Below are 25,169 nucleotides of genomic sequence, written 5' to 3'. Positions count from 1 at the left end.
TGGGGCTGGATATGGCTGGGGTTATTGTGATGTGGGCTGTGGGCCAGGATCGGCGGTGTATTGGGGCTGGATATGGCTGGGGTTATTGTGATGTGGGCTGTGGGCCAGGATCGGCGGTGTATTGGGGCTGGATATGGCTGGGGTTATTGTGATGTGGGCCAGGATCGGCGGTGTATTGGGGCTGGATATGGCTGGGGTTATTGTGATGTGAGCCAGGATCGGCGGTGTATTGGGGCTGGATATGGCTGGGGTTATTGTGATGTGAGCCAGGATCGGCGGTGTATTGGGGCTGGATATGGCTGGGGTTATTGTGATGTGGGCTGTGGGCCAGGATCTGCGGTGTATTGGGGCTGGATATGGCTGGGGTTAATGTGATGTGGGCCAGGATCGGCGGTGTATTGGGGCTGGATATGGCTGGGGTTATTGTGATGTGGGCTGTGGGCCAGGATTGGCGGTGTATTGGGGCTGGATATGGCTGGGGTTATTGTGATGTGGGCTGTGGGCCAGGATCGGCGGTGTATTGGGGCTGGATATGGCTGGGGTTATTGTGATGTGGGCCAGGATCGGCGGTGTATTGGGGCTGGATATGGCTGGGGTTATTGTGATGTGGGCCAGGATCGGTGGTGTATTGGGGCTGGATATGGCTGGGGTTATTGTGATGTGAGCTGTGGGCCAGGATCGGCGGTGTATTGGGGCTGGATATGGCTGGGGTTATTGTGATGTGGGCTGTGGGCCAGGATCGGCGGTGTATTGGGGCTGGATATGGCTGGGGTTATTGTGATGTGGGCTGTGGGCCAGGATCGGCGGTGTATTGGGGCTGGATATGGCTGGGGTTATTGTGATGTGGGCCAGGATCGGCGGTGTATTGGGGCTGGATATGGCTGGGGTTATTGTGATGTGGGCCAGGATCGGCGGTGTATTGGGGCTGGATATGGCTGGGCTTATTGTGATGTGGGCTGTGGGCCAGGATCGGCGGTGTATTGGGGCTGGATATGGCTGGGGTTATTGTGATGTGAGCTGTGGGCCAGGATCGGCGGTGTATTGGGGCTGGATATGGCTGGGGTTATTGTGATGTGGGCCAGGATCGGCGGTGTATTGGGGCTGGATATGGCTGGGGTTATTGTGATGTGGGCTGTGGGCCAGGATCGGCGGTGTATTGGGGCTGGATATGGCTGGGGTTATTGTGATGTGAGCCAGGATCGGCGGTGTATTGGGGCTGGATATGGCTGGGGTTATTGTGATGTGGGCCAGGATCGGCGGTGTATTGGGGCTGGATATGGCTGGGGTTATTGTGATGTGGGCTGTGGGCCAGGATCGGCGGTGTATTGGGGCTGGATATGGCTGGGGTTATTGTGATGTGGGCTGTGGGCCAGGATCGGCGGTGTATTGGGGCTGGATATGGCTGGGGTTATTGTGATGTGGGCTGTGGGCCAGGATCGGCGGTGTATTGGGGCTGGATATGGCTGGGGTTATTGTGATGTGGGCTGTGGGCCAGGATCGGCGGTGTATTATGGCTGGGGTTATTGTGATGTGGGCCAGGATCGGCGGTGTATTGGGGCTGGATATGGCTGGGGTTATTGTGATGTGGGCTGTGGGCCAGGATCGGCGGTGTATTGGGGCTGGATATGGCTGGGGTTAATGTGATGTGGGCCAGGATCGGCGGTGTATTGGGGCTGGATATGGCTGGGGTTATTGTGATGTGAGCTGTGGGCCAGGATCGGCGGTGTATTGGGGCTGGATATGGCTGGGGTTATTGTGATGTGAGCTGTGGGCCAGGATCGGCGGTGTATTGGGGCTGGATATGGCTGGGGTTATTGTGATGTGAGCTGTGGGCCAGGATCGGCGGTGTATTGGGGCTGGATATGGCTGGGGTTATTGTGATGTGGGCCAGGATCGGCGGTGTATTGGGGCTGGATATGGCTGGGGTTATTGTGATGTGGGCTGTGGGCCAGGATCGGCGGTGTATTGGGGCTGGATATGGCTGGGGTTATTGTGATGTGGGCTGTGGGCCAGGATTGGCGGTGTATTGAGGCTGGATATGGCTGGGGTTATTGTGATGTGGGCCAGGATCGGCGGTGTATTGGGGCTGGATATGGCTGGGGTTATTGTGATGTGGGCCAGGATCGGCGGTGTATTGGGGCTGGATATGGCTGGGGTTATTGTGATGTGGGCTGTGGGCCAGGATCGGCGGTGTATTGGGGCTGGATATGGCTGGGGTTATTGTGATGTGAGCTGTGGGCCAGGATCGGTGGTGTATTGGAGCTGGATATGGCTGGGGTTATTGTGATGTGGGCTGTGGGCCAGGATCGGCGGTGTATTGGGGCTGGATATGGCTGGGGTTATTGTGATGTGAGCTGTGGGCCAGGATCGGCGGTGTATTGGGGCTGGATATGGCTGGGGTTATTGTGATGTGGGCTGTGGGCCAGGATCGGCGGTGTATTGAGGCTGGATATGGCTGGGGTTATTGTGATGTGGGCTGTGGGCCAGGATCGGCGGTGTATTGGGGCTGGATATGGCTGGGGTTATTGTGATGTGGGCCAGGATCGGCGGTGTATTGGGGCTGGATATGGCTGGGGTTATTGTGATGTGGGCTGTGGGCCAGGATCGGCGGTGTATTGGGGCTGGATATGGCTGGGGTTATTGTGATGTGGGCCAGGATCGGCGGTGTATTGGAGCTGGATATGGCTGGGGTTATTGTGATGTGAGCTGTGGGCCAGGATCGGCGGTGTATTGGGGCTGGATATGGCTGGGGTTATTGTGATGTGGGCCAGGATCGGCGGTGTATTGGGGCTGGATATGGCTGGGGTTAATGTGATGTGGGCTGTGGGCCAGGATCGGCGGTGTATTGGGGCTGGATATGGCTGGGGTTATTGTGATGTGGGCCAGGATCGGCGGTGTATTGGGGCTGGATATGGCTGGGGTTATTGTGATGTGGGCCAGGATCGGCGGTGTATTGGGGCTGGATATGGCTGGGGTTATTGTGATGTGAGCTGTGGGCCAGGATCGGCGGTGTATTGGGGCTGGATATGGCTGGGGTTATTGTGATGTGGGCCAGGATCGGCGGTGTATTGGGGCTGGATATGGCTGGGGTTATTGTGATGTGGGCTGTGGGCCAGGATCGGCGGTGTATTGGGGCTGGATATGGCTGGGGTTATTGTGATGTGGGCTGTGGGCCAGGATCGGCGGTGTATTGGTTTAATACCAATACTGAAAACTGTACGGTTCTGGTTGCCAGTCTCAAAGGTGAAGCCTGAGGGATATACGCCAATATTCGCATTTTAATGCGGTTCAATACTTATTTTTTTGTGGTGGGAACTCTTGTACTAGTAGACAGTGAACCCCGTTACTGCCCCAGTGAGCCCCGTTACTGCCCCAGGGAGCCCCTTGCCTGCCTCTGGGTGTGTATGTGTATACCGGTATTACCTCTCTGGACGTGTATGTGTATACTGGCGTTACCTCTCTGGGCGTGTATGTGTATACCGGTATTACCTCTCTGGGCGTGTGTGTGTATACCGGTATTATCTCTCTGTACGTGTATGTGTATACCGGTATAATCTCTCTGGGTGTGTATGTGTATACCGGTATTACCTCTCTGGGCGTGTGTGTGTATACCGGTATTACCTCTCTGTACGTGTATGTGTATACCGGTATAATCTCTCTGGGTGTGTATGTGTATACCGGTATTACCTCTCTGGGCGTGTATGTGTATACCGGTATTACCTCTCTGTACGTGTATGTGTATACCGGTATTACCTCTCTGGGCGTGTATGTGTATACCGGTATAATCTCTCTGGGCGTGTGTGTGTATACCGGTATTACCTCTCTGGGCGTGTATGTGCATACCGGTATTACCTCTCTGTACGTGTATGTGTATACCGGTATAATCTCTCTGGGCGTGTATGTGTATACCGGTATTACCTCTCTGGACATGTATGTGTATACCGGTATTACCTCTCTGGGCGTGTATGTGTATACCGGTATTACCTCTCTGGGCGTGTATGTGTATACCGGTATTACCTCTCTGTACGTGTATGTGTATACCGGTATAATCTCTCTGGGCGTGTATGTGTATACCGGTATTACCTCTCTGGGCGTGTATGTGTATACCGGTATTACCTCTCTGTACGTGTATGTGTATACCGGTATAATCTCTCTGGGCGTGTATGTGTATACCGGTATTACCTCTCTGGGCGTGTATGTGTATACTGGTATTACCTCTCTGGGCGTGTATGTGTATATCGGTATTACCTCTCTGGGTGTGTATGTGTATACCGGTATTACCTCTCTGGGTGTGTATGTGTATACTGGCGTTACCTCTCTGGGCGTGTATGTGTATACCGGTATTATCTCTCTGGGCGTGTATGTGTATACCGGTATTACATCTCTGGGCGTGTATGTATATATACCGATATTACCTCTCTGGACGTGTGTGTGTATACTGGTATTACCTCTCTGGGTGTGTATGTGTATACCGGTATTACCTGTCTGGGCATGTATGTATATACTGGTATTACCTCTCTGGGCGTGTATGTGTATACCGGTATTACCTCTCTGGGCGTGTATGTGTATACCAGTATTACCTCTCTGGGTGTGTATGTGTATACCGGTATTACCTCTCTGATCGTGTATGTGTATACCGGTATTACCTCTCTGGGCGTGTATGTGTATACCGGTATTACCTCTCTGGGTGTGTATGTGTATACCGGTACTACCTCTCTGGTGTGTGTATGTGTATACCGGTATTACCTCTCTGGGTGTGTATGTGTATACTGGTATTACCTCTCTGGGCGTGTATGTGTATACCGGTATTACCTCTCTGGGCGTGTATGTGTATACCGGTATTACCTCTCTGGGTGTGTATGTGTATACCGGTATTACCTCTCTGGGTGTGTATGTGTATACCGGTATTACCACTCTGGGTGTGTATGTGTATACCGGTATTACCTCTCTGGGTGTGTATGTGTATACCGGTATTACCTCTCTGGGCGTGTATGTGTATACCGGTATTACCTCTTTGGGTGTGTATGTGTATACCGGTATTACCACTCTGGGTGTGTATGTGTATACCGGAATTACCTCTCTGGGCGTGTATGTGTATACCGGTATTACCTCTCTGGGCGTGTATGTGTATACCGGTATTACCTCTCTGGGCGTGTATGTGTATACCGGTATTACCTCTCTGGGCGTGTATGTGTATACCGGTATTACCTCTCTGGGCGTGTATGTGTATACCGGTATTACCTCTCTGGGCGTGTATGTGTATACCGGTATTACCTCTCTGGGCGTGTATGTGTATACCGGTAATACCTCTCTGGGCGTGTATGTGTATACCGGTATTACCTCTCTGGGTGTGTATGTGTATACCGGTATTACCTCTCTGGGCGTGTATGTGTATACCGGTATTACCTCTCTGGCTTGGGGGGGCTGTGGGATTTCCCCAAGTTGGGAGAGAGCAGGGCTGTTGCTAAGGGGCAGCTTTCTCCATCCTGATTGGCTACTGCCGGGTAATGCAGCCAATCAGGAGGATGTGTGCGGGGCCAAGGAAATGAGGAGCGTGCATGCGTGCGTCACACCGATCTCCATTGTGTCCAGTATTTTTGGAGAAACCGCCTCTTTATTGCAAACAAAGCCAGGTCTGCCCTGAGACTGATGTCCAGTCCTTGTTTTACAACCCTAGCCACAGTCCATTCTGTTAATTGTCCTGTATGTGAGGAAAAGCAGCACTGGATTCCACTCTCGTCATGACATGGAGCTAGCTTGACCACACTGCATTGAGGGACTTTTTGAAAGCCGGGGAGGGGGTGGGTGGGTGGGGGGTGGGGGTGGGTGGGTGGGGGGTGGGGGTGGGGGCAGTAGAACAATACAGCTATTCCTGATAAAGGGCCTGAAGTAGGCAGCTGTAATCTGTTACACCCATTGCTGGAATTGCACCGCGAAGGGAAATATACCATAAAATAAACATTATGGAATGGGAAAAGTGCAGAGAAGAGCCGCCATATAAATAAAGGGGCTGGAAGGTCTGAATTACGGTGTGAGACGGTTTAACGTGGGATTCTTCACATTAGGAAGGAGGCGCCTAAGGGGGGATATAACTATAAATATATTCATGGGCAATGCAATGAGCTTTTAAAGGGCATTTTTCATCCCTAGGGCAGTATAAACGACACCGGGTCGTCCCTTAAGGTTGGAGGAAAGGAGATTTCCGCCGCAGTGAAGGAAAGGGTTCTCTCTCAGTAAGGGCAGGTACACTGTGGGATTTCCTATCAGAGACTGATTTAAGGTACATACTGTACCTGCCTTGGCATCTTATTTTTTAGGAGGAATACAGGGCTTTGCTGAATACGTTAGATACGGGATAGACGTTGATCCAGGGAGAAATCTGATTTGCCATTATTGGAGTGGGGAAGGAATTTGTTTTTCCCCCTACCAGACCAAATTGGCTGATGGGTTTAATGGGGGTCTCGATATAAGTACAAATATAGCATGCGTATTTCACCCACTTCCAGTTTAACAATGGTTGGACGTAATAGATGTATATATTGTTTTTCCGCTTCATCTACTGTTCCCAGCATCACAAATACATGCGTTAAATGCACTAATTTTCAGAATAATCTCTCTGGCTTCTGTTTCTTCTTTAACAGCCTAAACCTGTTATTATTTAATTATTATTTACTGTATAAGAGATTATTTGCACCCATGTCCTCTCCCGTTGTTTAACCTTCCAGGTCCTTATTCGCTCTGCGTTCCATCCGGGTGTTTTCGTGGTGAGAAATGAACACGCGGTTGGGTTAAAGGGCCTGGCGTAAGCCGCCATTGCAGAATGGGAAGCCACGCATGCGTGTCACCGTGCGGTTGCGTCACTGTTCTGATTGGCCTGCGCGCCCCCTGCTGTGCATAGCGCGTGAAGCCCTCTCAATAATTCAGTTCACATGCCCAGCTGGTACTTGAAACTTTTATTTATTTATTTTCCCCCTTCAGTTCGCCCCCGATTCCCTGGAGGCGCCTAAAACACCTGGTAATTAGCATCGCTAATCAGCCTCACGCTTACAATCTGCAGAATGAAAGCTTCGGCCTGTGCCGGGAAGGGGGGAAGTGCGAAACCTGACCATGTTTGCGTGTTTAAGCCGCGTGGCGGGTTTAACTTGGGGATGGGCAACTCCAGTCCTCAAGACCCCCCCCCCCCACAGGTCAGGTTTTCAGGATATCCCTGCGTCAGCACCGGTGGTGCAGTCATTGAATGAGCCACTGGTTGAACCACCTGTGCTGAAGCAGGGATATCTTGAAAACCTGAGCTGTTGGTGGCCCTTGAGGTCTGGAGTTGCACACCCCTGCCTTAACTCCTGTATTGCCATGTGTTTAGGTCCCTCTGCCAGCTGAGATGTTGTTGAGCAGTGGGGGGGGAGGAACATATCTGATGTTCTAATCGGGGGGGGGAGATAGCCGGGGCCCGGTGGCTGGACAAAGCAGTTGGGCTCGACCTCTGGCCAGGCCCAACTTCTTTGTCCGGCTTCTTTTCCTCTCGTTGCCGCCGAGCCCCAGCTTCGGGCCTCCCTCACTGTCCCGCGCAGGGCCTCTCTCTGAGGCCCACAAAGGTGGAGAACCAGAGGCCGGAGACCATCCCCAAGGTAGTGTGTGTGTCTGTGTGTCTGTGTGTCTGTGTGTGTGTGTCGGGAGGGAATGAGTGTGAGGAGGGGGATTGAGGATGCAGAATTGAGTGAAAGTGGGATAATTAATGGAGGGGGGGGGGAGTGAGATGGGGGCAGAGAGATACATGGGAAGGGGGATCGCAATGTGTGAAATGGGGGGGCTAGCAAGACCACTGACGCAGGGTAGGAGGGTGGGGGGGGGGGATTTGGTCGTAACTTTAGTTCTGGGCCCCGGGAAATCTGTCGGGGGCCCGGTTATAATCGTTTCTATAAATTGGCTTATGGGGCAGGACGCTGTAATAATCCTGTCTCGTATTTAAGTGTAAATAGACCAGTGACTCCCAAACTCCTCACGGTCGCACCAGGGTTTAGGAATAACCAACACACTCGCACAGTGGGGATCTCACCGAATCTAAGACTGAAACCCGGCCTGACCTCCGGGAGGTCCCGAGGAGCAAAGGACGATTGGAGAGAGCTGCTCTGTCCCGCCGAGGCATCGCCGTGTAACCATGACACGAGCTTCTTTTTAATCCTGTGCCTTCAATCAAGGGGAACGGCCACAGGGTCCAAATGTGTTTGTGGCCAGTTGCCCCTATACATCCTTGCCCCAACCATGGCCGTCCACAAGCTCCAGAGACCATGTGGAAGAGCGATCGATGAGTTGGACGGGACAGAGAAGGCAGAGAATCCCCTTTTTATTCTGTATAAATAACTTTTTTGGAAAACCAAATCAAATTCTATATCGTAGTTACATGATGATCATGTCCACACGTGAGACGGGTCCACTAATCCAGAAACGGTCTGTGAGGTCGTTTTAATGACCGTGCACTCATTTAATAAAGCAGCACAGCATGTGACATCTTATAGAGGGGTTTAAAACAATTACGTTCTGTATTATTAGATCATAGTGACTGTGTTTTCACCCCTCAACTCTTGGTTATTTTTAATGAGTTTCAAGGCATCCTGTGATATCTACAGCAGGCTTTAGCCCACCTCCCCAGCAGTGCAGGAAACTTTCCTGTTTGTGATCATTTGTTGCCAATGTTCCCAGCAGTTTGAGCTGCAAACTGTAACAATAGATAATGTTACCTGAGTAATACAAGGATACATTGTAGCTGCTGTGTTACACTGACCTGAAGGATTGATTGGAAATGAAAGACGGCCAATCAAGATTTTGACAGATTTATAACAGGAGCTCGAAACGATTGCCAGTTTAGGTATGAATGTAGAATGATATTTTGTCACATGTTTTACATATAATGGGGGGGGGGGGGTAGAGAAGTATTATTGCTGCTTTAATCCTGGCTTTGCTTCAAAATCGGTGTTAAACGGAGCTATAAGTTTATAAGGATCCAGAGGCGCGTACACACGGCAATACGTCACAGCGCGAGAAGATGTGTCACTGCGCGTGGAGATGCGTCGCAGCGCGAGGAGATACGCCACAGCGCGAGGAAATGCGTCACAGCGCGAGGAGATGCGTCACAGCGTGAGGAGATGTGTCGCAACGCGAGGAGATGCGTCGCAGCGCGAGGAGATGCGTCGCAGCGCGAGGAGATGCGTCGCAGCGCGAGGAGATGCGTCGCAGCGCGAGGAGATGCGTCGCAGCGCGAGGAGATGCGTCGCAGCGCGAGGAGATGCGTCGCAGCGCGAGGAGATGCGTCGCAGCGCGAGGAGATGCGTCGCAGCGCGAGGAGATGCGTCGCAGCGCGAGGAGATGCGTCGCAGCGCGAGGAGACGCGTCGCAGCGCGAGGAGATGCGTCGCAGCTCGAGGAGATGCGTCGCAGCGCGAGGAGATGCGTCGCAGCGCGAGGAGATGCGTCGCAGCGCGAGGAGACGCGTCGCAGCGCGAGGAGACGCGTCGCAGCGCGAGGAGACGCGTCAGAGCGCGAGGAGATTGCACTGGTTTCATTACTTGGCGGCGGGGGGTGGGGGGGGTGAGGTTTAAGCTGAAGTGGTACGTCCCCTGGACATAGTACTGTCTATTGGAGAACAAACCTGTACCTTCAAAGAAGTCTTCATTTTAGTACCTAACTGGCCCAAGGGACCGGCAGCCTACACTTAGACGGCTAGCACAGCGGGTCTCAAGGTCAGTCCTTACAAACAAAGGCACGTCGACACGATGCCAGCCAGATACGCGCTCTCTCGCTGTGAAGCTGTATACTGTATCTGTTTGGGAAGATTCGAGCTGCAGTCCTTCCAATGGCCGTGCTATCTTCTCCTACGTGGGGAAGGCGGCTTCACTGCATCTTAAATAAGGGCCAACGACTTCTCTGCGATCCCTCGGACGGAAATGTGCTGAGGCAGCATCCTAAACGCCAGCCGTCCTTTGCTTCAGTAGATAAAAGCATTCAGCCCAGCGCTAAACGTGAAAGCCGACAAGAAGGGGCTTGAACACCGTACAGGGAACAGAAGTCCAAACATCTGGCAGGATCCTCCATGCTTACCGTTTAACCAGATCTGACCTCGGGTGAAGAGGATTATCTGAAAGAGGCAGCCTGCAGTGACTTGTTTCAAGGCAAATGACTAACCCCTCTGGCTCGCTTTCCCAATCCCAGAATCCCACATTCCATTGGCAGTGGCTCAAACGTAATTACGAAATACAATTAAATGGAGCTCATTTACTCCCATTTCTCTCTTCTCTCTCTGCCTCCCTCTCTTGCCTCTCGCCCCTCTCTCGCCTCTTGCCCCTCTCTCATGCCTCCACCCTCTTTTGCGCCTGTCTCGCGCCTCTTCCCCCCCTCTCTCGCTTCTCGTCTCTACTGCCCCTCTCTCGTCTCGCCTCTTGCCTCTCTCCCCTTTCTCTCTCGCCTCTTTTTCTCACCTTTCTCTCACCTTTCTCTCTCGCCTCTTTCTCTCCCCTTTCTCTCTCACCCTTTTCTCTCTCCTTTCTCTCTCGCCTCTTTCTCTCTCGCCTCTCTCGCCCCTTTCTCTCCCCTTTCTCTCTCGCCTCTATTCCCCCTTGCGGGACCCTGCAGGCGTTTTGACAACTGGTGAAATATCAACATTTAAAAAAATAAAAATAAAAAAACGAGTGGGGGGGGGGGGGGGGGAGAGGGGGGAGGGGGGGGGACTCATTCCTCAGTTTCTAAGAATTTCTTTCTGACTTTGGTCTGATTCGCCGCGAGCCCTTAACAAAAATAGCATGTTTGACATCTCTCATAGTTCTGCATTTATTTGTGGTTTTAGGCTTGTTTAAATGAGGTGCAATCCGATGTAGCAAGCACCCCCCTCCCTCCTTTGTAAAGGATTTAACAATCGCATTGTCTTCCTTCAACAAATCTAACACTGCTAAAAGCAAATATTCGTTCTGTCTTTCTTGAAATCCATTAGAAATTGCATTTCTTGGGGTCTCTGACTTGGGGATGTTTTTAAGCAAACAAGTGTTTTCTTTACCCATAACCCTCTCTGTCCTTATCAGAGAGCCAACAAAGATAAGAAGAGAGCTCTTCCTGTGTAAACTCTTGTTGAACACACAGTGTCCTCAGGCAATAGGCGGGAGCCAGAGGAATTTCATTTTGGTCATAGGAGGGATGACCACTTTAAAGATGCAGATCCCCCCCCCCAAATTTTTTTTGACCTATCCTGAAATGTAATGCAAAATCCCAGCCCATGTGTTTTTAGTTAAAGCCCCGCAGCACCAGGCAGCACAGAGCTGTTTTCCAAGCAGATGTCAAAGAGACTTAGCCAAGAAACGGTCTCCTCTCAAGCTGCTTCTGATCAGGCGTTTTGAATTCCAGTGATGTCACAATGTCAGTGCGGCTTACACTAAGTCACGTTCATTTTGGACTCGGGTCAATTTTTAAGAATGGAAAATAAAAAACCAAAAAAAAACCCCAAACTTCAAATTCAGTGAACGGAGGAAAAAAAAAGTGTGCAGTGTAATTGTGAAATAATGGAATAATATAAAATAAAGCCACAAGAAAAAATACTTATAATTTGTGTCTTATCGGGGGTCCGTCAGAGCTGATCTGTGGTGTCCTGACTTGGGGACCCCCACACTTCCCGTTCCCACCCAAAGAATACAACTATGACTGCAGCGTCCTAAAGTCGGGAAACGCCCTCTCCCGATGACGCTGCGACTTGCCTATTGGCCGCCGTTGCGAGTCGCGACACTGACCTTTTCGTGACCACTGGTTCTGTATATCAACCTGCGTGGTAATCTGAAACGTGATTGGTGGGGGGGGGGGGGGGGAGGGGGAGTGGTGGTCAACAGGTCAGTTGATGAGGTTAAACTAAAACCAACCTGCACCCTTAACCCATTTGCTGCCGGAGCAAAAGGGTTACCAGAGCGGGCGTGGCATATTCCCTCTCTCCACCGCTCTGTCCCTCCTGGTTCTTGCTTTTACATTTACTGCTAGGGGTGGCCAGGCGGCTTCTACAAAAATACTGAACACAATGAAAGGTGCAACGTGCTCGAGACACCCACACACCCCTCTCTCCTCTCTCCGCTCCATGCTGTTTTCTCCTCTCCTTGGCCCCACCCCCAGACTCCTGACACCACCTCCTGATTGGCTGCATTACCCAGCAGCCAATCAGGATAGAAGAAGCTGGCCAGCCCCCTAGCAACAGTCCTGCTCTCTCCCTGCTCGGAGAAATCTCACAGCCCCCCAAGCCGGTCAGGTCACTGTGTGCAGAGAGGTAATACCGCTATACACATACACGCCCAGAGAGGTAATACCGGTATACACACACACACCCAGAGAGGTAATACCGGTATACACATACACGCCCAGAGAGGTAATACCGGTATACACATACACGCCCAGAGAGGTAATACCGGTATACACATACACGCCCAGAGAGGTAATACCGGTATACACATACACACCCAGAGAGGTAATACCGGTATACACATACACGCCCAGAGAGGTAATACCGGTATACACATACACGCCCAGAGAGGTAATACCGCTATACACATACACGCCCAGAGAGGTAATACCGGTATACACATACACGCCCAGAGAGGTAATACCGGTATACACATACACGCCCAGAGAGGTAATACCGGTATACACATACACACCCAGAGAGGTAATACCGGTATACACATACACGCCCAGAGAGGTAATACCGGTATACACATACACGCCCAGAGAGGTAATACCGGTATACACATACACGCCCAGAGAGGTAATACCGCTATACACATACACGCCCAGAGAGGTAATACCAGTATACACATACACGCCCAGAGAGGTAATACCAGTATACACATACACGCCCAGAGAGGTAATACCGGTATACACATACACGCCCAGAGAGGTAATACCGGTATACACGTACACACCCAGAGAGGTAATACTGGTATACACATACACGCCCAGAGAGGTAATACCGCTATACACATACACGCCCAGAGAGGTAATACCGGTATACACATACACGCCCAGAGAGGTAATACCGGTATACATATACATCCAGAGAGGTAATACCGGTATACACCTACACACCCAGAGAGATAATAACGGTATACACATACACGCCCAGAGATGTAATACCGGTATACACATACACGCCCAGAGAGGTAATACCGGTATACACATACACGCCCAGAGAGGTAATACCGGTATACACATACACGCCCAGAGAGGTAATACCGGTATACACATACACGCCCAGAGAGGTAATACCGGTATCCACATACACACCCAGAGAGGTAATACCGGTATACACATACACGCCCAGAGAGGTAATACCGCTATACACATACACGCCCAGAGAGGTAATACCGGTATACACATACACGCCCAGAGAGGTAATACCGGTATACATATACATCCAGAGAGGTAATACCGGTATACACCTACACACCCAGAGAGATAATACCGGTATACACATACACGCCCAGAGATGTAATACCGGTATACACATACACGCCCAGAGAGGTAATACCGGTATACACATACACGCCCAGAGAGGTAATACCGGTATACACATACACGCCCAGAGAGGTAATACCGGTATACACATACACGCCCAGAGAGGTAATACCGGTATCCACATACACACCCAGAGAGGTAATACCGGTATACACATACACGCCCAGAGAGGTAATACCGGTATACACATACACGCCCAGAGAGGTAATACCGGTATATACATACACGCCCAGAGAGGTAATACCGGTATACACATACACGCCCAGAGAGGTAATACCGGTATACACATACACGCCCAGAGAGGTAATACCGGTATACACATACACGCCCAGAGAGGTAATACCGGTATACACATACACGCCCAGAGAGGTAATACCGGTATACACATACACGCCCAGAGAGGTAATACCGGTATACACATACACGCCCAGAGAGGTAATACCGGTATACACATACACGCCCAGAGAGGTAATACCGGTATACACATACACGCCCAGAGAGGTAATACCGGTATACACATACACGTCCAGAGAGGTAATACAGGTATACACATACACGCCCAGAGAGGTAATACCGGTATACACATACACGTCCAGAGAGGTAATACAGGTATACACATACACGCCCAGAGAGGTAATACCGGTATACACATACACGTCCAGAGAGGTAATACAGGTATACACATACACTCCCAGAGAGGTAATACCGGTATACACATACACACCCAGAGAGGTAATACCGGTATACACATACACTCCCAGAGAGGTAATACCGGTATACACATATACACACAGAAAGGTAATACCGGTATACACATACACGCCCAGAGAGGTAATACCGGTATACACATACACGCCCAGAGAGGTAATACCGGTATACACATACACACACAGAGAGGTAATACCGGTATACACATACACGCCCAGAGAGGTAATACCAGTATACACATACACGCCCAGAAAGGTAATACCGGTATACACATACACGCCCAGAGAGGTAATACCGGTATACACATACACACCCAGAGAGGTAATACCGGTATACACATACACGCCCAGAGAGGTAATACCGGTATACACATACACGCCCAGAGAGGTAATACCGGTATACACATACACGCCCAGAGAGGTAATACCGGTATACACATACACACCCAGAGAGGTAATACCGGTATACACATACACGCCCAGACAGGTAATACCGGTATACACATACATGCCCAGACAGGTAATACCGGTATACACATACATGCCCAGAGAGGTAATACCGGTATACACATACACGCCCAGACAGGTAATACCGGTATACACATACATGCCCAGAGAGGTAATACCGGTATACACATACATGCCCAGAGAGGTAATATCGGTATACACATACACGCCCAGAGAGGTAATACCGGTATACACATACACGCCCAGACTGGTAATACCGGTATACACATACACGTCCAGAGAGGTAATACCGGTATACACATACACGCCCAGAGAGGTAATACCGGTATATACACATACACGCCCTGGGAGGTAATACCGGTATACACATACACGCCCGGAGAGGTAATACCGGTATATACACATACACGCCCGGAGAGGTAATACCGGTATACACATACACGCCCAGAGAGGTAATACCGGTATACACATACACGCCCAGAGAGGTAATACCGGTATACACATACACGTCCGGAGAGGTAATACCGGTATATACACATACACGCCCGGAGAGGTAATACCGGTATACACATACACGCCCAGAGAGGTAATACCGGTATACACATACACGCCCGGAGAGGTAATACCGGTATACACATACACGCCCAGAGAGGTAATACCGGTATACACATACACGCCCAGAGAGGTAATACCGGTATACACATACACGCCCAGAGAGGTAATACCGGTATATACACATACATGCCCGGAGAGGTAATACCGGTATACACATACACGCCCGGAGAGGTAATACCAGTATACACATACATGCCCAGAGAGGTAATACCGGTATATACACATACACGCCCGGAGAGGTAATACCGGTATACACATACACGCCCAGAGAGGTAATACCGGTAAACACATACACGCCCGGAGAGGTAATACCGGTATACACATACACGCCCGGAGAGGTAATACTGGTATACACATACACACCCAGAGAGGTAATACCGGTATACGCATACACGTCCAGAGAGGTAATACCGGTATACACATACACGCCCAGAGAGGTAATACCGGTATACACATACACGCCCAGAGAGGTAATACCGGTATACACATACACGCCCAGAGAGGTAATACCGGTATACACGTACACACCCAGAGAGGTAATACCGGTATACATATACACGTCCAGTATTAGCTCTACTTTTTTACTGGACAAAGTGTCCAAATACAGGACAGTCCGGTTCAATTCGGGACACCTGGGAACCCTACTTACTGCTGTTCTCCATACCTTCCTATTTGGCAAGCGCTGTGTAGGTAAGATGGCTTTAAGGACAGGTAAAGTGACCTTTATCTGGTATTATATCACTCCTAAGTAGATCCGGGATGTCCCTATGCGTGTATACTAATCTCCGTGTGCTGCTCCGGTTCATACACTAACTCTTGGTTTGTTTAATTGTATTTGTGTTGGAATCAGCGTTATATTCATCGCCAGCTATTTTTTATTTATTATTTCCATTATTTACATAGCGCCACTAATGTACACAGCGCCCTACAGGATTGTATTACAGGGAGATAATATACAGGGATTCACAGGCGTCCCTTTCCGACTGAACTTGCAATCTACCCGGAATAAAGGGAGGCTTGCAGAAAATAAGAGCAGGTGTCGTGTGGGACAAAATAACCAAATACTTTGCTGCAGAGGTGAGATTTCTGGCGGGACTTAAAGGTGGGGAGGGGTATGGATTGGTGAATGGGGGGCTAGGGGAATCCAACCGTGGAGGGTTTCAAGAACTGGTAATAATAGCTTTATTTCACATAGCATTTTTCTCCCAACGGGGGACACAGCGCGTCACAATTACAGTATAGCGCGCGGTACGCAGCGCATAGGAATGTTACAGACACAGTCCCTGGAGCCGACACCGGGAATTGAACCAGGCTCCCCTGATTCACACTCTGTCGTTGTTATCAGAGTCGGTGTCGTTACTCACTGGGCCGCGCCTTCTTAATACAACGTAATATTTCTGGACACATGTTGGCTTCGGCCTTGCTGTGTACAATTTGGCTGAATCCGTTCCCGGAGGACTACGTAGGTTACGGAGCTGCCCCACGGACAGATAATGTGTAATTCTCACACACTGCAGAGTTAGGCCGTGTTATTTATATTGCTGTTTGGTCTAACCTATATATATTTTTTGTGGTCGTGAAAGTAGTAACCACGGGCCTCGTCTGCGTTTTCTGGGAGGAAGTTGTTACTTTGTCAATTTGAGGACATTCGATCCATTCCAAACGCATATGCTCCCGGATACAGAGGCATGGCCAGGTACCCAGTGGGAAGCTTGTCATGTTCCTCCCGGGTACAGAGGCATGGCCAGGTACCCAGTGGGAAGCTTGTCATGTTCCTCCCGGATACAGAGGCATGGCCAGGTACCCAGTGGGAAGCTTGTCATGTTCCTCCCGGATACAGAGGCATGGCCGGGTACCCAGTGGGAAGCTTGTCATGTTCCTCCCGGGTACAGAGGCACGGCCAGGTACCCAGTGGGAAGCTTGTCATGTTCCTCCCGGGTACAGAGGCACGGCCAGGTACCCAGTGGGAAGCTTGTCATGTTCCTCCCGGGTACAGAGGCATGGCCAGGTACCCAGTGGGAAGCTTGTCATGTTCCTCCCGGGTACAGAGGCATGGCCAGGTACCCAGTGGGAAGCTTGTCATGTTCCTCCCGGGTACAAAGGCATCGCCAGGTACCCAGTGGGAAGCTTGTCATGTTCCTCCCGGGTACAGAGGCATGGTTCAGGTACCCAGTGGGAAGCTTGTCATGTTCCTCCCGGGTACAGAGGCATGGCCAGGTACCCAGTGGGAAGCTTGTCATGTTCCTCCCGGATACAGAGGCATGGCCAGGTACCCAGTGGGAAGCTTGTCATGTTCCTCCCGGATACAGAGGCATGGCCAGGTACCCAGTGGGAAGCTTGTCATGTTCCTCCCGGGTACAAAGGCATGGCCAGGTACCCAGTGGGAAGCTTGTCATGTTCCTCCCGGATACAGAGGCACGGCCAGGTACCCAGTGGGAAGCTTGTCATGTTCCTCCCGGGTACAGAGGCATGGCCAGGTACCCAGTGGGAAGCTTGTCATGTTCCTCCCGGGTACAAAGGCATGGCCAGGTACCCAGTGGGAAGCTTGCCATGTTCCTCCCGGGTACAGAGGCATGGCCAGGTACCCAGTGGGAAGCTTGTCATGTTCCTCCCGGGTACAGAGGCATGGCCAGGTACCCAGTGGGAAGCTTGTCATGTTCCTCCCGGGTACAGAGGCATGGCCAGGTACCCAGTGGGAAGCTTGTCATGTTCCTCCCGGGTACAGAGGCATGGCCAGGTACCCAGTGGGAAGCTTGTCATGTTCCTCCCGGGTACAGAGGCACGGCCAGGTACCCAGTGGGAAGCTTGTCATGTTCCTCCCGGGTACAAAGGCATGGCCAGGTACCCAGTGGGAAGCTTGTCATGTTCCTCCCAGGTACAGAGGCATGGCCAGGTACCCAGTGGGAAGCTTGTCATGTTCCTCCCGGGTACAGAGGCATGGCCAGGTACCCAGTGGGAAGCTTGTCATGTTCCTCCCGGGTACAGAGGCATGGCCAGGTACCCAGTGGGAAGCTTGTCATGTTCCTCCCGGGTACAGAGGCATGGCCAGGTACCCAGTGAGAAGCTTGTCATGTTCCTCCCGGGTACAGAGGCATGGCCAGGTACCCAGTGGGAAGCTTGTCATGTTCCTCCCGGGTACAGGGGCATGGCCAGGTACCCAGTGGGAAGCTTGTCATGTTCCTCCCGGGTACAGAGGCATGGCCAGGTACCCAGTGGGAAGCTTGTCATGTTCCTCCTGGGTACAGAGGCATGGCCAGGTACCCAGTGGGAAGCTTGTCATGTTCCTCCCGGGTACAGAGGCATGGCCAGGTACCCAGTGGGAAGCTTGTCATGTTCCTCCCGGGTACAGAGGCATGGCCAGGTACCCAGTGGGAAGCTTGTCATGTTCCTCCCGGGTACAGAGGCATGGCCAGGTACCCAGTGGGAAGCTTGTCATGTTCCTCCCGGGTACAGAGGCACGGCCAGGTACCCAGTGGGAAGCTTGTCATGTTCCTCCCGGGTGCAGAGGCATGGCCAGGTACCCAGTGGGAAGCTTGTCATGTTCCTCCCGGGTACAGAGGCACGGCCAGGTACCCAGTGGGAAGCTTGTCATGTTCCTCCCGGATACAGAGGCACGGCCAGGTACCCAGTGGGAAGCTTGTCATGTTCCTCCCGGGTACAGAGGCATGGCCAGGTACCCAGTGGGAAGCTTGTCATGTTCCTCCCGGGTACAGAGGCATGGCCAGGTACCCAGTGGGAAGCTTGTCATGTTCCTCCCGGGTACAGAGGCATGGCCAGGTACCCAGTGGGAAGCTTGTCATGTTCCTCCCGGGTACAAAGGCATGGCCAGGTACCCAGTGGGAAGCTTGTCATGTTCCTCCCGGGTACAGAGGCATGGCCAGGTACCCAGTGGGAAGCTTGTCATGTTCCTCCCGGGTACAGAGGCATGGCCAGGTACCCAGTGGGAAGCTTGTCATGTTCCTCCCGGATACAGAAGCATGGCCAGGTACCCAGTGGGAAGCTTGTCATGTTCCTCCCGGGTACAGAGGCATGGCCAGGTACCCAGTGGGAAGCTTGTCATGTTCCTCCCGGGTACAGAGGCATGGCCAGGTACCCAGTGGGAAGCTTGTCATGTTCCTCCCGGGTACAGAGGCATGGCCAGGTACCCAGTGGGAAGCTTGTCATGTTCCTCCCGGGTACAGAGGCATGGCCAGGTACCCAGTGGGAAGCTTGTCATGTTCCTCCCGGATACAGAGGCATGGCCAGGTACCCAGTGGGAAGCTTGTCATGTTCCTCCCGGGTACAGAGGCATGGCCAGGTACCCAGTGGGAAGCTTGTCATGTTCCTCCCGGGTACAGAGGCATGGCCGGGTACCCAGTGGGAAGCTTGTCATGTTCCTCCCGGGTACAGAGGCATGGCCAGGTACCCAGTGGGAAGCTTGTCATGTTCCTCCCGGGTACAGAGGCACGGCCAGGTACCCAGTGGGAAGCTTGTCATGTTCCTCCCGGGTACAGAGGCACGGCCAGGTACCCAGTGGGAAGCTTGTCATGTTCCTCCCGGGTACAGAGGCATGGCCAGGTACCCAGTGAGAAGCTTGTCATGTTCCTCCCGGGTACAGGGGCATGGCCAGGTACCCAGTGAGAAGCTTGTCATGTTCCTCCCGGGTACAGAGGCATGGCCAGGTACCCAGTGGGAAGCTTGTCATGTTCCTCCCGGGTACAGAGGCATGGCCAGGTACCCAGTGGGAAGCTTGTCATGTTCCTCCCGGGTACAGAGGCATGGCCAGGTACCCAGTGAGAAGCTTGTCATGTTCCTCCCGGGTACAGAGGCATGGCCAGGTACCCAGTGGGAAGCTTGTCATGTTCCTCCCGGATACAGAGGCATGGCCAGGTACCCAGTGGGAAGCTTGTCATGTTCCTCCCGGGTACAGAGGCATGGCCAGGTACCCAGTGGGAAGCTTGTCATGTTCCTCCCGGGTACAGAGGCATGGCCAGGTACCCAGTGGGAAGCTTGTCATGTTCCTCCCGGGTACAGAGGCATGGCCAGGTACCCAGTGAGAAGCTTGTCATGTTCCTCCCGGGTACAGAGGCATGGCCAGGTACCCAGTGGGAAGCTTGTCATGTTCCTCCCGGATACAGAGGCATGGCCAGGTACCCAGTGGGAAGCTTGTCATGTTCCTCCCGGGTACAGAGGCATGGCCAGGTACCCAGTGAGAAGCTTGTCATGTTCCTCCCGGGTACAAAGGCATGGCCAGGTACCCAGTGGGAAGCTTGTCATGTTCCTCCCGGGTACAGAGGCATGGCCAGGTACCCAGTGGGAAGCTTGTCATGTTCCTCCCGGATACAGAGGCATGGCCAGGTACCCAGTGGGAAGCTTGTCATGTTCCTCCCGGGTACAGAGGCATGGCCAGGTACCCAGTGGGAAGCTTGTCATGTTCCTCCCGGGTACAGAGGCATGGCCAGGTACCCAGTGGGAAGCTTGTCATGTTCCTCCCGGATACAGAGGCATGGTTCAGGTACCCAGTGGGAAGCTTGTCATGTTCCTCCCGGGTACAGAGGCATGGCCAGGTACCCAGTGGGAAGCTTGTCATGTTCCTCCCGGGTACAGAGGCATGGCCAGGTACCCAGTGGGAAGCTTGTCATGTTCCTCCCGGATACAGAGGCATGGTTCAGGTACCCAGTGGGAAGCTTGTCATGTTCCTCCCGGGTACAGAGGCATGGCCAGGTACCCAGTGGGAAGCTTGTCATGTTCCTCCCGGTTACAGAGGCATGGCCAGGTACCCAGTGGGAAGCTTGTCATGTTCCTCCCGGGTACAGAGGCATGGCCAGGTACCCAGTGGGAAGCTTGTCATGTTCCTCCCGGGTACAGAGGCATGGCCAGGTACCCAGTGGGAAGCTTGTCATGTTCCTCCCGGATACAGAGGCATGGTTCAGGTACCCAGTGGGAAGCTTGTCATGTTCCTCCCGGGTACAGAGGCATGGCCAGGTACCCAGTGGGAAGCTTGTCATGTTCCTCCCGGTTACAGAGGCATGGCCAGGTACCCAGTGGGAAGCTTGTCATGTTCCTCCCGGATACAGAGGCATGGCCAGGTACCCAGTGGGAAGCTTGTCATGTTCCTCCCGGGTACAGAGGCATGGCCAGGTACCCAGTGGGAAGCTTGTCATGTTCCTCCCGGGTACAGAGGCATGGCCAGGTACCCAGTGGGAAGCTTGTCATGTTAATCCTGGATACAGAGGCATGGCCAGGTACCCAGTGGGAAGCTTGTCATGTTCCTCCCGGGTGCAGAGGCATGGCCAGGTACCCAGTGGGAAGCTTGTCATGTTCCTCCCGGGTACAGAGGCATGGCCAGGTACCCAGTGGGAAGCTTGTCATGTTCCTCCCGGGTACAGAGGCATGGCCAGGTACCCAGTGGGAAGCTTGTCATGTTCCTCCCGGGTACAGAGGCACGGCCAGGTACCCAGTGGGAAGCTTGTCATGTTCCTCCCGGGTACAGAGGCATGGCCAGGTACCCAGTGGGAAGCTTGTCATGTTCCTCCCGGGTACAGAGGCATGGCCAGGTACCCAGTGGGAAGCTTGTCATGTTAATCCTGGATACAGAGGCATGGCCAGGTACCCAGTGGGAAGCTTGTCATGTTCCTCCCGGGTGCAGAGGCATGGCCAGGTACCCAGTGGGAAGCTTGTCATGTTCCTCCCGGGTACAGAGGCATGGCCAGGTACCCAGTGGGAAGCTTGTCATGTTCCTCCCGGGTACAGAGGCATGGCCAGGTACCCAGTGGGAAGCTTGTCATGTTCCTCCCGGGTACAGAGGCACGGCCAGGTACCCAGTGGGAAGCTTGTCATGTTCCTCCCGGATACAGAGGCATGGCCAGGTACCCAGTGGGAAGCTTGTCATGTTCCTCCCGGGTACAGAGGCACGGCCAGGTACCCAGTGGGAAGCTTGTCATGTTCCTCCCGGGTACAGAGGCATGGCCAGGTACCCAGTGGGAAGCTTGTCATGTTCCTCCCGGGTACAGAGGCATGGCCAGGTACCCAGTGGGAAGCTTGTCATGTTCCTCCCGGATACAGAGGCATGGCCAGGTACCCAGTGGGAAGCTTGTCATGTTCCTCCCGGATACAGAGGCATGGCCAGGTACCCAGTGGGAAGCTTGTCATGTTCCTCCCGGGTACAGAGGCATGGCCAGGTACCCAGTGGGAAGCTTGTCATGTTCCTCCTGGGTACAGAGGCATGGCCGGGTACCCAGTGGGAAGCTTGTCATGTTCCTCCCGGATACAGAGGCATGGCCAGGTACCCAGTGGGAAGCTTGTCATGTTCCTCCCGGGTACAGAGGCACGGCCAGGTACCCAGTGGGAAGCTTGTCATGTTCCTCCCGGGTACAGAGGCATGGCCAGGTACCCAGTGGGAAGCTTGTCATGTTCCTCCCGGGTACAGAGGCATGGCCAGGTACCCAGTGGGAAGCTTGTCATGTTCCTCCCGGGTACAGAGGCATGGCCAGGTACCCAGTGGGAAGCTTGTCATGTTCCTCCCGGGTACAGAGGCATGGCCAGGTACCCAGTGGGAAGCTTGTCATGTTCCTCCCGGATACAGAGGCATGGCCAGGTACCCAGTGGGAAGCTTGTCATGTTAATCCTGGATACAGAGGCATGGCCAGGTACCCAGTGGGAAGCTTGTCATGTTCCTCCCGGGTACAGAGGCATGGCCAGGTACCCAGAGGGAAGCTTGTCATGTTCCTCCCGGATACAGAGGCACCGCCAGGTACCCAGTGGGAAGCTTGTCATGTTCCTCCCGGGTACAAAGGCATGGCCAGGTACCCAGTGGGAAGCTTGTCATGTTCCTCCCGGGTACAGAGGCATGGCCAGGTACCCAGTGGGAAGCTTGTCATGTTCCTCCCGGGTACAGAGGCATGGCCAGGTACCCAGTGGGAAGCTTGTCATGTTCCTCCCGGATACAGAGGCATGGCCAGGTACCCAGTGGGAAGCTTGTCATGTTCCTCCCGGGTACAGAGGCATGGCCAGGTACCCAGTGGGAAGCTTGTCATGTTCCTCCCGGGTACAGAGGCATGGCCAGGTACCCAGTGGGAAGCTTGTCATGTTCCTCCCGGGTACAGAGGCATGGCCAGGTACCCAGTGGGAAGCTTGTCATGTTCCTCCCGGGTACAGAGGCATGGCCAGGTACCCAGTGGGAAGCTTGTCATGTTCCTCCCGGGTACAGAGGCATGGCCAGGTACCCAGTGGGAAGCTTGTCATGTTCCTCCCGGGTACAGAGGCATGGCCAGGTACCCAGTGGGAAGCTTGTCATGTTCCTCCCGGGTACAGAGGCATGGCCAGGTACCCAGTGGGAAGCTTGTCATGTTCCTCCCGGGTACAAAGGCATGGCCAGGTACCCAGTGGGAAGCTTGTCATGTTCCTCCCAGGTACAGAGGCATGGCCAGGTACCCAGTGGGAAGCTTGTCATGTTCCTCCCAGGTACAGAGGCACGGCCAGGTACCCAGTGGGAAGCTTGCCATGTTCCTCCCGGGTACAGAGGCATGGCCGGGTACCCAGTGGGAAGCTTGTCATGTGCTTGACGTAAAAGAAAATGTAACACACACAATATTTTAGCAGGAAAGTTGCAAGAAGATGACGAGAGTTGCTCAGAATCTCATTTACAGAACATTTGAGGAAGATTGATCAGCTCTCGCATGTACAACGTGTGTTGTCCCTTCCCACTGGCTGTGTGTAACACCCTGCTGTAAGGGGCCTGTAAAGACATTTATTTATGGGTTTGCGTGGCGGCAGAATCTACTTTGGCTAACCCCCATTTTAACCTGATCTCTTTCGTCATCTTTTCCACCGGTGTAAAAAAAACAAACAAAGAAAAAACAGCTACTTTCCACAATTTGGAAAGATTCTGCCATCTAGTGGAAACGTGGAAGCATTATAAATATTATGTATATTTTATTTGTGTGTGGTTTATATCTATATCTCATTCATATCTCCCCCTCCCCCTTGCCGATCCACCGATGGAGGAAGACCCCCTTCCCCCCCATGTTACTCCAACACATTTTCTCATTTCATCCTCCCATCTTACTTTTGATCTTTTAATCGTTCTTGGAATCCAGTCGGGTACCATCTTTGTCCAACGATAGTAATTTCTTCTTGTGATATGTCCTGCCCACCGCCATTCTAATTTCTTCACCCTTCTGGTGATGTCACAGACCTTTTGTTTTTGGGTTCAAACCCCATTCATTCTTTTTCCTGTCGTGCTTAATGTATACAATGTCCCCCTGGGACCAAAGTTTTGAATCAAAATCCTTTAATTTATTTTTTCCATGTGTTACTACCCTCCTGTACTACTGGGGTTTGTTTTGCCCTGACTGATGGTGCCGGGCTGCCTGGAAGGAAGGATGGATGGATGGAAGGATGGATGGAAGGATGAATGGAGGGATGGTAGGATGGATGGATGGAAGGATGGATGGAAGGATGGATGGATGGATGGATGGAAGGATGGATGGTAGGATGGAAGGATGGAAGGATGGAAGGATGGATGGAGGGATGGTAGGATGGATGGATGGAAGGATGGAGGGATGGAGGGATGGTAGGATGGATGGATGGATGGAAGGATGGATGGAAGGATGGATGGAAGGATGGATGGAAGGATGGAAAGATGGATGGATGGAAGGATGGATGGATGGAAGGATGGAGGGATGGTAGGATGGAAGGATGGATGGAAGGATGGATGGAAGGATGGATGGATGGAAGGATGTTCTATGAAGTTGGTAATGTGACTGCTACAGAACTTTATTGTTCTATTTCAATGTTAGAAATATTCTGGATGACCTCCTCAAACTCGTATTCACGGAGATGTGCTAAAAAGATACTTGGACTGGCGTTA

General features: G+C 52.4%; 1 protein-coding gene across 3 annotated transcripts in view; it reads left to right on the top strand.

Moving 5' to 3' along the window:
* NCOA3 (nuclear receptor coactivator 3) overlaps positions 1-25,169 on the top strand; it is a 68,701-nt gene that overhangs the window by 7,959 nt on the left and 35,573 nt on the right. The gene's annotated exons all lie outside the window — the stretch shown is intronic.

Source organism: Ascaphus truei, unplaced genomic scaffold (genome assembly GCF_040206685.1).
Source record: "Ascaphus truei isolate aAscTru1 unplaced genomic scaffold, aAscTru1.hap1 HAP1_SCAFFOLD_285, whole genome shotgun sequence".
NCBI classification, from domain to species: Eukaryota; Metazoa; Chordata; class Amphibia; order Anura; family Ascaphidae; genus Ascaphus; species Ascaphus truei.
The sequence above is the reverse complement of the archived record's forward strand: the minus strand, read 5'-3'. Positions and strand labels throughout refer to the sequence as shown.